We start from the raw sequence: 10,640 nt of genomic DNA, 5'->3' as shown, positions 1-10,640 counted from the left end.
CCCTCCCCCTCCTTAGAAGCCGTGGCTCCAGCTGCAGTGCCTGTCTCTTCTCTGACCCCTCCTTACAAACTGCAGTTCTGTCTCTTCTCTGATCCCTCCTCCTTCCTTACAAACTGTGACTGTGCCTTTTTCCTCCTCGCCCCCTCCCCTCTCCTCAGAGCTCTAAATCTTTTTTGACTCCTCTGACCTCCTGCAGATTCTGACCCTCCTTTTCCATCCAGCTGCTCACGCTGTCCATCTGCCTGCTTTCTCTCTTCCTCCCCTCTATGTTGACAACTCCCTGCCATCTCGAAAAGCTTACAAAAGCAGAGTTGTCTATTGAGCTGTGTGAGTGAATAGTCTGTTTTGTCTCTTTGTTTGTCAGAAAACACTTCTAGTATAATTTTAATTGAAACAAGTAAAGCACGCTCATTTAAAGTCCTTAAAAAAAAAAAAGATGGCCTTTTCATTAAATGGCACCATGTCTATAGAAAATCCAACTGGATTTGCAAAGGGAAAAGGGAACCTCAGCCCTTACAATATGTCGTACTTTAAAAAACAACAATTTCAAGTGGATTTGAGAATCTCAATGTGTAAGTTAAAACAAGAAATTTATCTGCTGGAACTATAATCAGATATGACTATTTTACCCTAAGCTTAAATTCATTAACATTAAATCAGTAACATGAAATATTCAGCCCCAAAGTTTCATCTAGCCATTGTCAATGCTTGTAGCCATCAGTCCTATATATGCAGATAGAGAAATGTTCCATCATATGAGAAAGTTCTCTACTGGACAATAATGTTCTAGGAAGTAATATAGAAGCATATCTTTCTGACCTTGAAGTAGGTTACATTTTCTTTAAAAAGAAAGAGCATGAAGTTAAAAAGAAAATATTAGCTCTGGTTAGGTAGCTCAGTTGGTTAGAGTATCAGTTTATATTTTTAAGCAAAAAAAAGGGGGGGGGAGAAAAATGTATTGCATTTACAGAAAATCTTAAATGCGGAAGAGAGAGACACATATATGTTTGTTTACATTGAATATATACAGGGTGAGGCAAAAGTAGGTTCATAGCTGTGAGTACATGAAACAGTTTATTTTTGTATTATTTGCTAATTATTTTGTTATTTTTTCATAAAATCAAATGTCAACCTACTTTTGCCAAACTCTGTATTCTTGTGTTAGAAAAGAAATAAAGGAGAAATCATAAACAATGACTACCTATAAGAGGAGAGAGGAGCAGAGTGGAGGAGCAGGGATAATAGATGCCAGACTTCTCTAAACATACTTCTTGTACAAATTTATGTTGGAAACGTAAATATTTTAATAACTATTAAAATTAAAATTTAAAAGGTAAGTCCTAACTTTGAAAAAAACTTGAAAAAAAATGAACCTGACTGTCTGTAGTGTGCAGCTTAGCTACACAGAGATGAATATCTCTGTGTTCCAATATACTTTAAAATATAATAATTTGTAATGTGAGTGCATAGTGAGATGCACCTTACAGATTAAAAGAATGGCAAAATATCAAACTGTTATCATCATCATGTTGTTGGTGTGTGTTGGTATTGTTTTCTCTGTCTGTTTGAGGATTGGGGTAACACATGAGTAATTATGGGTGTTTTTTTTTTGTGGTTGTTTTTTTTAAGATTTTTTTTTTAATTTTTAAAATTCATTTTAGAGAGGAGAGAGAAAGGAAGAGAGAGAGACAGAGAGGGAGAGAGAGAGGAGAGAGAGACAGAGAGAGAAAGTGGGGAGGAGCTGGAAGCATCAACTTCCACATGTGCCTTGACTAGGCAAGCCCAGGGTTTCGAACCGGCGACCTCAGCATTTCCAGGTCAACGCTTTATCCACTGCGCCACCACAGGTCAGGCCAAGTAATTATGTTTATAAAGATAAAAACTGGGGTTTTTGTTGTGAGAAAGGAGATATCTAAGATTGATAAAATACATAAAAACCTTATTGTGCTGAACTTATTTCGAGAACATATTTTTGGAAATAGTAGTATTGAACTTGTGATGTATAAATCTTTTTAAAAATGCACAGTAACTGCAAAATACCTAGAAATGCTGACTCAACCCAGCAGCAATAAGCACACCTATTGTCCAGATTATATCTCTACATAGCATCTCCCACAAAAAAGAGTGAAGAGACCTTGGAGACTAGTTGATTCCAGGTGTGAGACAGGAAATTTATAAGATGAACCTGGATATTTATAATACCAGAAAGCAGTTTCTCCCACCTTGGAAACTCAAAAAATTGAGATTAAATGTCAAGGGCTAAATATAAGTAATTTGTATGTTTTCTTTCCATAATGAATAAAAAACCTATCTGTGGGCCCAGTTAGTCTTATTCTTAATTCTAGCCCTTTCAGAATTTCCCTTCACGTGTTGTCATCCTAATATGCTAAGGAAACATCTAGTTTGTTGGACACACTACCATATGGTGCTTCTACTACAAAAATCTGATGAGCTCTAACGGCCTCCATACTGGCAGAAGAGAGCAGGGTCTCTATGTTGTGGAAAACTCTTAACAAAGCAAGCCTTCACTCCTCACCTGCTGCTTCAGTTAGTCACCTCTGGAAGGCCGCCAGGTTCCCTGGCTGAAAGCACTGGTAGCTGTAACCGTGAGCCATTGAATGCTGGAGGCCTTGAGTCAATGACTTCTACCTTTGAGCTCCTGGAAGTGCTCCCTTCCCCAAGTTGTTGGGAGTTGCAGCACACTGCACCATCATGCTGGACTTGCTGAAAAAATGGGATGGCAACCTTTTCCTCATGTGTAAGTTCATTCAGGCTCTCACCATCCTGTATAATAGGTTTGGGGTTTGGGAATGGAAGAGATAAAACAGTGATTTCACTGAAGGAAAATTCTAGGACCAAGTCGGGATCAATGCAGAGCCCACGGTAGGGTTCACAGCACTCTAATTTCCCATTTTAGGGAGAGCCGGCTTTTCAGATTACTTCACTGGCAAACCTGTGCCTGTATGTCCCTCTCCCTTTTACCTGTATGAAAAAGAAGGCTGTCAAAAGGTAAAGAAATAAAGGATGTTAAACTCTTAGTCTTGACATTCTTAGTGAGTTGATGACAAGAAAGCAATTCTCCTCCAGTGCCTCCTTGCAAACACCGCTCGTAACTGACTGCTTTCAGACACACATGCTTTTTTTTTATAATAACAACGTGGAAAATTGCTGGGTGAAGATGGTGAACTCACATATTTATGTCTTCCTCCAGAAACCTCACTAAAACAATATGGAATTTATTTTCTTTAAAAAGGCACAAATTGTCAAGACAAAAATAATGGAAAAAAAGCAACAAAATTTTAGAATTTAGACAGCAGAACAGGTGTAACTGACTCAGAAGGCCCAAAAAGGTGAAACTGTCAGCAGCAGGAAAACCAGTCAGCAACTTGCTGAGTCCCTGAGGGCTTCCTTCAGTCCGAGAGGGCTCCCCGACCCAGGAACTGGGGGTGCTGAGCGGTTCTGGAAGTGTAGCAAAGATGATGTAGACAAGAGCAGAACAGGTTAAAGGGCGCTTTCAGAAGCAATTAGGTCACCCAGGGAGAAAACTAGACATTTTTTCTTGAATAAGATAAGATAGATTTGAAGTGAGAGATGGTGAAGGACTGTCTTGAAAAGAGAGAGCAAATGAAGCCAAATTGATACTTTGCACAGAAGATTGGAAGAGCCTTCTCTGGGGATCTGAATGGTCCAAGGGTCAAAAGAGGCTGGCAGCACACATCTCCAATAAAGTAGTTCAGCCAGGTCCCTCTATAGTGCAGACCAGTCAACAAAACCCAGCAGACTTTTTAATCAGGTTCTTAACATTCTACTATTTTTTTGTGACAGAGACAGAGAGAGGGACTATAAGGACAGACAGAAAGGGAGAGAGATGAGAAGCATCAATCTTTTTTTTTTTTTTTTTTCATTTTTCTGAAGCTGGAAACAGGGAGAGACAGTCAGACAGACTCCCGCATGCGCCCGACCGGGATCCACCCGGCACGCCCACCAGGGGCGACGCTCTGCCCACCAGGGGGCGATGCTCTGCCCATCCTGGGCGTCGCCATATTGCGACCAGAGCCACTCTAGCGCCTGGGGCAGAGGCCACAGAGCCATCCCCAGCGCCCGGGCCATCTTTGCTCCAATGGAGCCTCGGCTGCGGGAGGGGAAGAGAGAGACAGAGAGGAAAGCGCGGCAGAGGGGTGGAGAAGCAAATGGGCGCTTCTCCTGTGTGCCCTGGCCGGGAATCGAACCCGGGTCCTCCGCACGCTAGGCCGACGCTCTACCGCTGAGCCAACCGGCCAGGGCGAGAAGCATCAATCTTTGATGCAGCACCTTAGTTGTTCATTGACTGCTTTCTCATACGCGGGCCTTCAGCAGACTGAGTGACCCTTTTCTCGAGCCAGTGACCTTGGGTCCAAGCTGGTGAGCTTTTTGCTCAAGCCAGATGAGCCCGCGCTCAAGCTGGCGACCTCAGGGTCTCGAACCTGGGTCCTTCCACATCCCAGTCTGATGCTCTACCCACTGTGCCACTACCTGGTCAGGCCCAAATTCTACATTCTTAACGATCTGTAGGTTCTCAGATTCTCAGTCATTTATAATATATTTTTCTTTCAGCAAATCAATCAAATAATTTTATTACATACTACCATTTTAATTATTAAAAATATGCAAGTAGGAATTTATTAAATTCTGTCTTACTATTATATACCCTTTATACTGGATATATCTTTCTTATATCCACCATAATGGGGGTTAATTTCAGGGCTCAGAATATCCAAAGAAAAACTGTGCTTCCAGTAGAAGATGAATAGAGATGAACAATAGACCAACTACTAATAAAGTCCACAGTGAATCCTCTCCTTTTCTTTCCTCTATGAATATAAAGGTTCCCATCCTGAAAGAGGAACACCCCGAGTGTGGGGAGTTCAAAGAGTCACTTCTTAACTTTAAAACTAAAGACTTTCTATGAATGTTCCCAAAGCTCTTGATGATATGTAAGGGTCTGGATTTGGAGAAAGCAACACAATAACATTTATATTTGTAAAAGTGTTAAGATTCTTTTTTAAAATGAATTTGTTTTGGCCCTGGCCGGTTGGCTCAGTGGTAGAGCGTCGGTCTGGCGTGCAGAGGTCCCGGGTTCGATTCCCGGCCAGGGCACACAGGAGAAGAGCGCCCATCTGCTTCTCCACCCCTCCCCCTCTCCTTCCTCTCTGTCTCTCTCTTCCCCTCCCGCAGCCAAGGCTCCATTGGAGCAAAGATGGCCCAGGCGCTGGGGATGGCTCCTTGGCCTCTGCCCCAGGCGCTAGAGTGGCTCTGGTCACAACGGAGCAACACCCCGGAGGGGCAGGGCATCGCCTCCTGGTGGGCAGAGCGTCGCCCCCTGGTGGGCATGCTGGGTGGATCCCGGTCGGGCGCATGCGGGAGTCTGTCTGACTGTCTCTCCCCGTTTCCAGCTTCAGAAAAAAAAAAAATTTGTTTTTACCCTGTGAGAAGTTTCTCTTCCTTCAGGTCTTATGAACTGAAAGGCATCTGGACCTGCCAAAGTTTTATTTATATATATAATTTATTATTATTTTAGACAGAGAAAGATTCAAAGGGAGAGAGAGAGAAAGAAAGAAGCGTCAACTTGTTGCTCCACTTAGTTGTGCATTGATTATTTCTCATACATGCTTTGACCAGGAATGGAAATAACTTGGGCTAAAGCCAATGACCCCATGCTCAAACCAGTGACCTCAGGTTTCAAACTGGCAACCTTGGTGTTCCAGGTTGATGCTCTATCCACTGCGTCACTGCCGGTCAGGCAGGCCGTGCCTAAATTTGTCACTGCCTTTAGTCAAGGACCTCCCTGGGTCTAAGCAGCCATGTTATCAGCTACAGTGAGGTTCCCTTCATTGCTATGGGTAATGCTCTGTATTTGTGCAAAATTTAATATGATAAAAATTAAATGACATTTCACAAAGCAAATATTCGAAAATATCAAGCCATCCAACCACAAAGTCTGGTAAAGCATTCAAGCAAAGTATCACTCACCAAAGTGAAACTTCTGGAGCTAGAATTGTAACTTTGATTTCCCAAACTACTCTGGTCACGGGCTCTGCTGCTGCTGGATGACCGGTCAGAGTCTATGATTTGGTTTCCTGATGTCTCCCCAGGAAAGGTCAGCTGGACTGGAAGTTGTGGATGAACTCTAGAGAAGTCAAGCACAAGGGACAAAGCCCAGAGAGTAAATATCTAATCCCCCAAATGAGAGGCATCCACAGTCACCGCCTCCACCAGTAAGACAGAGTCAGGAACCCTGAGGCAGCTTGTTTGATGATGTGTATTTCCATTTCTCCTGTAGATCTTTCTTCATTATCAAGATCAAGATGATTGCTTCTCATGTGTGCCTTGGGGGGTGGGGGGCTCCAGCCAAGCCAATGACCCCTTGCTCAAGCCAGAGACCTGGGGCTTCAACCCAGTGTTTGGGTTCAAGCTAGCGACCATGGGGTCATGTCTATAATCCCACGCTCAAGCCTGCAACCCTATGCTCAAGCCGGTGACCTCAGGGTTTCAAACTTGGGTCCTCAGTGTTCCAGGCCAATGTTCTATCCACTGTGCCACCATTTAGTCAGGCTGTGAGAGTTATTCTTAAGGAAAGATGTACTAAAAATTACCCTGGTGAGGATGACTTGATAGGATCATGTTCTGGCACCTTCCTTTGGACGTAGGGACTGTATTTGCATGCTCTTTCATACCCAGACTCAGCTTCTCCCTGTGGGGTTAATTTCTAGTCTTTTCTGCTTCAGATACCACAAAATTAAGTCTCCTCTTCCAGTTTCATGACAGTTCAGAGTTGAGATGGAGTGACAAGCTAATAACTTACTAATGCAAGTTTGGCTGATATCTCAAGATTCTAGACTTTTTGGACGCTGTGATGCTATTTCAATCTCTACATGAAATATTAAGGTCCCATAAGTGAATGCTCTCAGGAAGTTCATGCTTTTACGAAAAGGAGCAGACGCTGAAACTGCCCAAGAGCCCCTCAGTTTAATACAGTCCTCTGACTTTTTTAGCAAGATCTTAGCTCACCCTGTTGAATTGTCAGCTCCACAGACAATTGAGTGCAACACCACCTTCTAGAAGCCCAAGAAGACTGACAGGGAATGAACTTCCTGTTGATTCCACATGACCTGATGTGATGGTAAGTGAAGCGATAGAGGCTTACGTCCTTCCTGAACTGAAAACGATGCTAGGCTGCCTCACAAGCCCCTTTATGGGTACCCAGGGGCGTGCATGTGTGTGTGTGTGTGAGTGCATACTCATGTGTATTAATTTTTAATCAAAATGTGACCATTTGTGGAGAAAGTCCAATCAGTACTGAACACCTATGGGGGACCATGTCGTTTAAGACTACTGTGAAATTTCAAAGAAATCCTGAAGACATTAGAACAAATTTAAAAAAGAAACTACTTCCTATCTCATTTCTCATCATTTTTCAGGTCTATCAGCACATGTCACATGGCAATCTAGAGCAAGTTTAGGAAACAGAAGATTCTGAGCATATATACTTTCTGTAAGGTGCCATTATTCCAAATGGTAAAAAAAAGATTTAAGAAAATGCTAAAAGTTTAAAATTTGTTTGATAATAAGAAAGTCTAAGCAATACAAAGACTTTATATAAACTATCTATGTAGTCAATAATATGCACTCAGAAGTTAAGATATTCCTGGTGAAACTCTCTGTGTCAGTCTTATAAAAGTTAAACACCTAATATTAATTAATATTAATTTAGTAGACATACACACAGTGGACATACAAGTGTGCTGACGACAATGGGTGGTGACAAAGCAAGGCAAAGGCAGATGTGGACACCACAGCTACATCCTTGGGGCCCAGTAGCTGGGGCCCAAGAAGGGTGAGACAGGAATGCAGGGAGGACAGACCAGTGCTTGGATTATTTCTGGTCTGCAGATTTCTGCCCCCTCACTCAGCCCTGATTCATTCCTGAATGAGGTAAATCACTGCTCCAAGGAGAGGAGAAGGTGGAGGGGCAGTAAGTCTCTCCCCTTCACAACACTGAGAGGAAAGACAGGGAAGTGAATACCCATTCACCTTGCACAATGAAGGAACCTGGTGGACCCGCCCACTGGGTGGGAGAGGATTGGAGTTTGGCTACAGGTCTGCACAGTCAGAGCTGCACTCTGAGGTCCTCGCAGTGTGGCTGGAGGACAGTGATTCACCACGTTATTCGAGATCACACCATTTCCTTCAGGAAACCAAGTTCCAGAGAGTTCCTAGGACCACACAGCTATTTGCTAATGACACCTGAGGTGAACTCCCTCACTTCCAGTTTAGTGATGCTCTTTCCCACATGCTTGTTATAAAGTACCACACCCCAGATTCTGAAAGGCATTGTACCTCATTTCATCGAGTTCACGGAGAGACACCCAGTCCAGATGAATTTTGAAGAGTTTTATTAGAGGAGGAGATTTATTAATATGCCGGTCGCATATGGCCGACACGGGGCATCTGCAAACCCAAATCGTGCAGTCCCAAAAATAGTTCAGGGACTGTTTATATACCCTTGTTCACACACAGGCAGGGGAGAGCATGATATCATGGTACAAGCTGGCAACATTTGTTTAGGGGTTACACAGAAACATTAAGACTCTCAAGGTAACACAATCAAAGATGTTTACAAATCTTTCAGGGTTCATCTTCCCTCACTAGCCTAGAGGTATTTTACTCTCAAGATCCAGGGAAGGGGAGGAACTACAATCAAGGCAGGATGGTATATAAATTCTGCCTCCTATTGAAGGAGAAGAAGTTTCTGGGTTAACCTTTATTTTATTTATTTATTTATTTATTTAACAGAGAGAGAGAGAGAGAGAGAGAGAGAAAGAGAGAGAGAGAGAAAGAGTCAGAGAGAGGGATAGATAGGGACAGACAGGAACAGAGAGAGATGAGAAGCATCAATCATCAGTTTTTGTGGTGACACCTAGTTGTTCATTGATTGCTTTCTCATATGTGCCTTGACCGCAGGCCTTCAGCAGACCGAGTAACCCCTTGCTCAAGCCAGCGACCTTGGGTCCAAGCTGGTGAGCTTTTGCTCAAACCAGATGAACCCGCGCTAAACCTGGTGACCTCGGGGTCTCGAACCTGGATCCTTCCGCATCCCAGTCCGACGCTCTATCCACTGCTCCACTACCTGGTCAGGCGGTTAACCTTTATTTTAGATTTAAAACTGAATGACCCATTGTTCTTGCAAGCCAGAAACTTCTACATTCTTCTCCCTCCCCTCCTCTCCCTCAAGGAGGGACGGGATAGGAAAGCCTGACCTTTCCTCCCAGAATATCAATATCAATTTTCAGCTTTTTGGTACCTTACAACAATGCTTATTAATATTGTCACCAAAGCCTGACCAGGTGATGGTGCAGTGGATATAGAGTCAACCTGGAAAGCTGAGGACATAGGTTTGAAACCCAGAGATCACATGCTTGAAAGTGGGCTCACTAGCTTGAATGTGTGTTTATGACCCCTTGGTCACTGGCTTGAGCCTAAGGTCCCTGGTTTGAGCCCAAGGTTGCTGGCTCGGCTATAGCTCCCTGGGTCAAGGCACACATGAGAAAGCAATCAATGAACAACTAAGGTGCCACAACTTTGAGTTAATGCTTTTCATCTCTCTCCCTTCCTGTCTGTCTGTCCCTGTCTGTCCCTCTCTCTCTCGCCCTCTAAAATAATTACTGTTGCCTGACCAGGTGGTGGCACAGTGGATAGAGCATCGGACTGGGATGCAGAAGACCCAGGTTCAAGACCCTGAGGTCGCCAGCTTGAGCGCAGGCTCATCTGGTTTGAGCAAAAGCTCACCAGCTTGGACCCAAGGTCGCTGGCTCGAGCAAGGGGTCACTCGGTCTGCTGAAGGCCCGCGGTCAAGGCACATGTGAGAAAGCAATAAATGAACAACTAAGGTGTCGCAATGTGCAACGAAACACTAATGATTGATGCTTCTCAACTCTCTGTTTCTGTCTGTCCCTGTCTATCACTCTCTCTGACTCTCTCTCTGTCTCTGTAAAGAAAAAAAGAAAGAAAGAAAAAAAAGAATAAAATAATTACTGTCACCAAAATGTAGCAGCAGCAACAACAACAAAAAGGATTTAATATAGCTACTGGAAAGAGTGAAGATCTATTGCTCAGAGGTTTTCCCACATCATGTTGCAATTTTCTTTCATCTTCTCTCCTCAGGAGCAGGCAGAGAAAGGGTTACATGAGAGAGCACCTTTAGACAGCAAGCTAGCAGAGCTCATCAGGTCAGTACATAAAAGGTTGTATGAAAGTTGATGGGTAATAATATTGGATAACAGAACCTCAGTGTCTATTTCTGTGTTACTGATACAGTTCAGTTATATTAGATACACTGTTAGATAAAGACAGGTAGTAAAAAAATTACTTTAAGTCTATGTGAAACCTATAGTAGGTTCTTAAGAATATTTCTTAAATGACTTAAAGAAATCATGCTCTTCTCTTTTAGAAGAATAAGGCAGAGCATCGTTCATGTATGATTTTGTGTAACCAATTGTTGGACAGATAAAATATATTATGCTCACTTTGTTAAAGATGGTGCTGCCCACATGGAAGCCCGTCGCCCAGGTGATATTAATGTGTGTTGGGGGCAGGCTATGGGC

The sequence above is a fragment of the Saccopteryx leptura genome, chromosome 1 (genome assembly GCF_036850995.1).
Source record: "Saccopteryx leptura isolate mSacLep1 chromosome 1, mSacLep1_pri_phased_curated, whole genome shotgun sequence".
Taxonomy (NCBI): domain Eukaryota; kingdom Metazoa; phylum Chordata; class Mammalia; order Chiroptera; family Emballonuridae; genus Saccopteryx; species Saccopteryx leptura.
The sequence above is the reverse complement of the archived record's forward strand: the minus strand, read 5'-3'. Positions refer to the sequence as shown.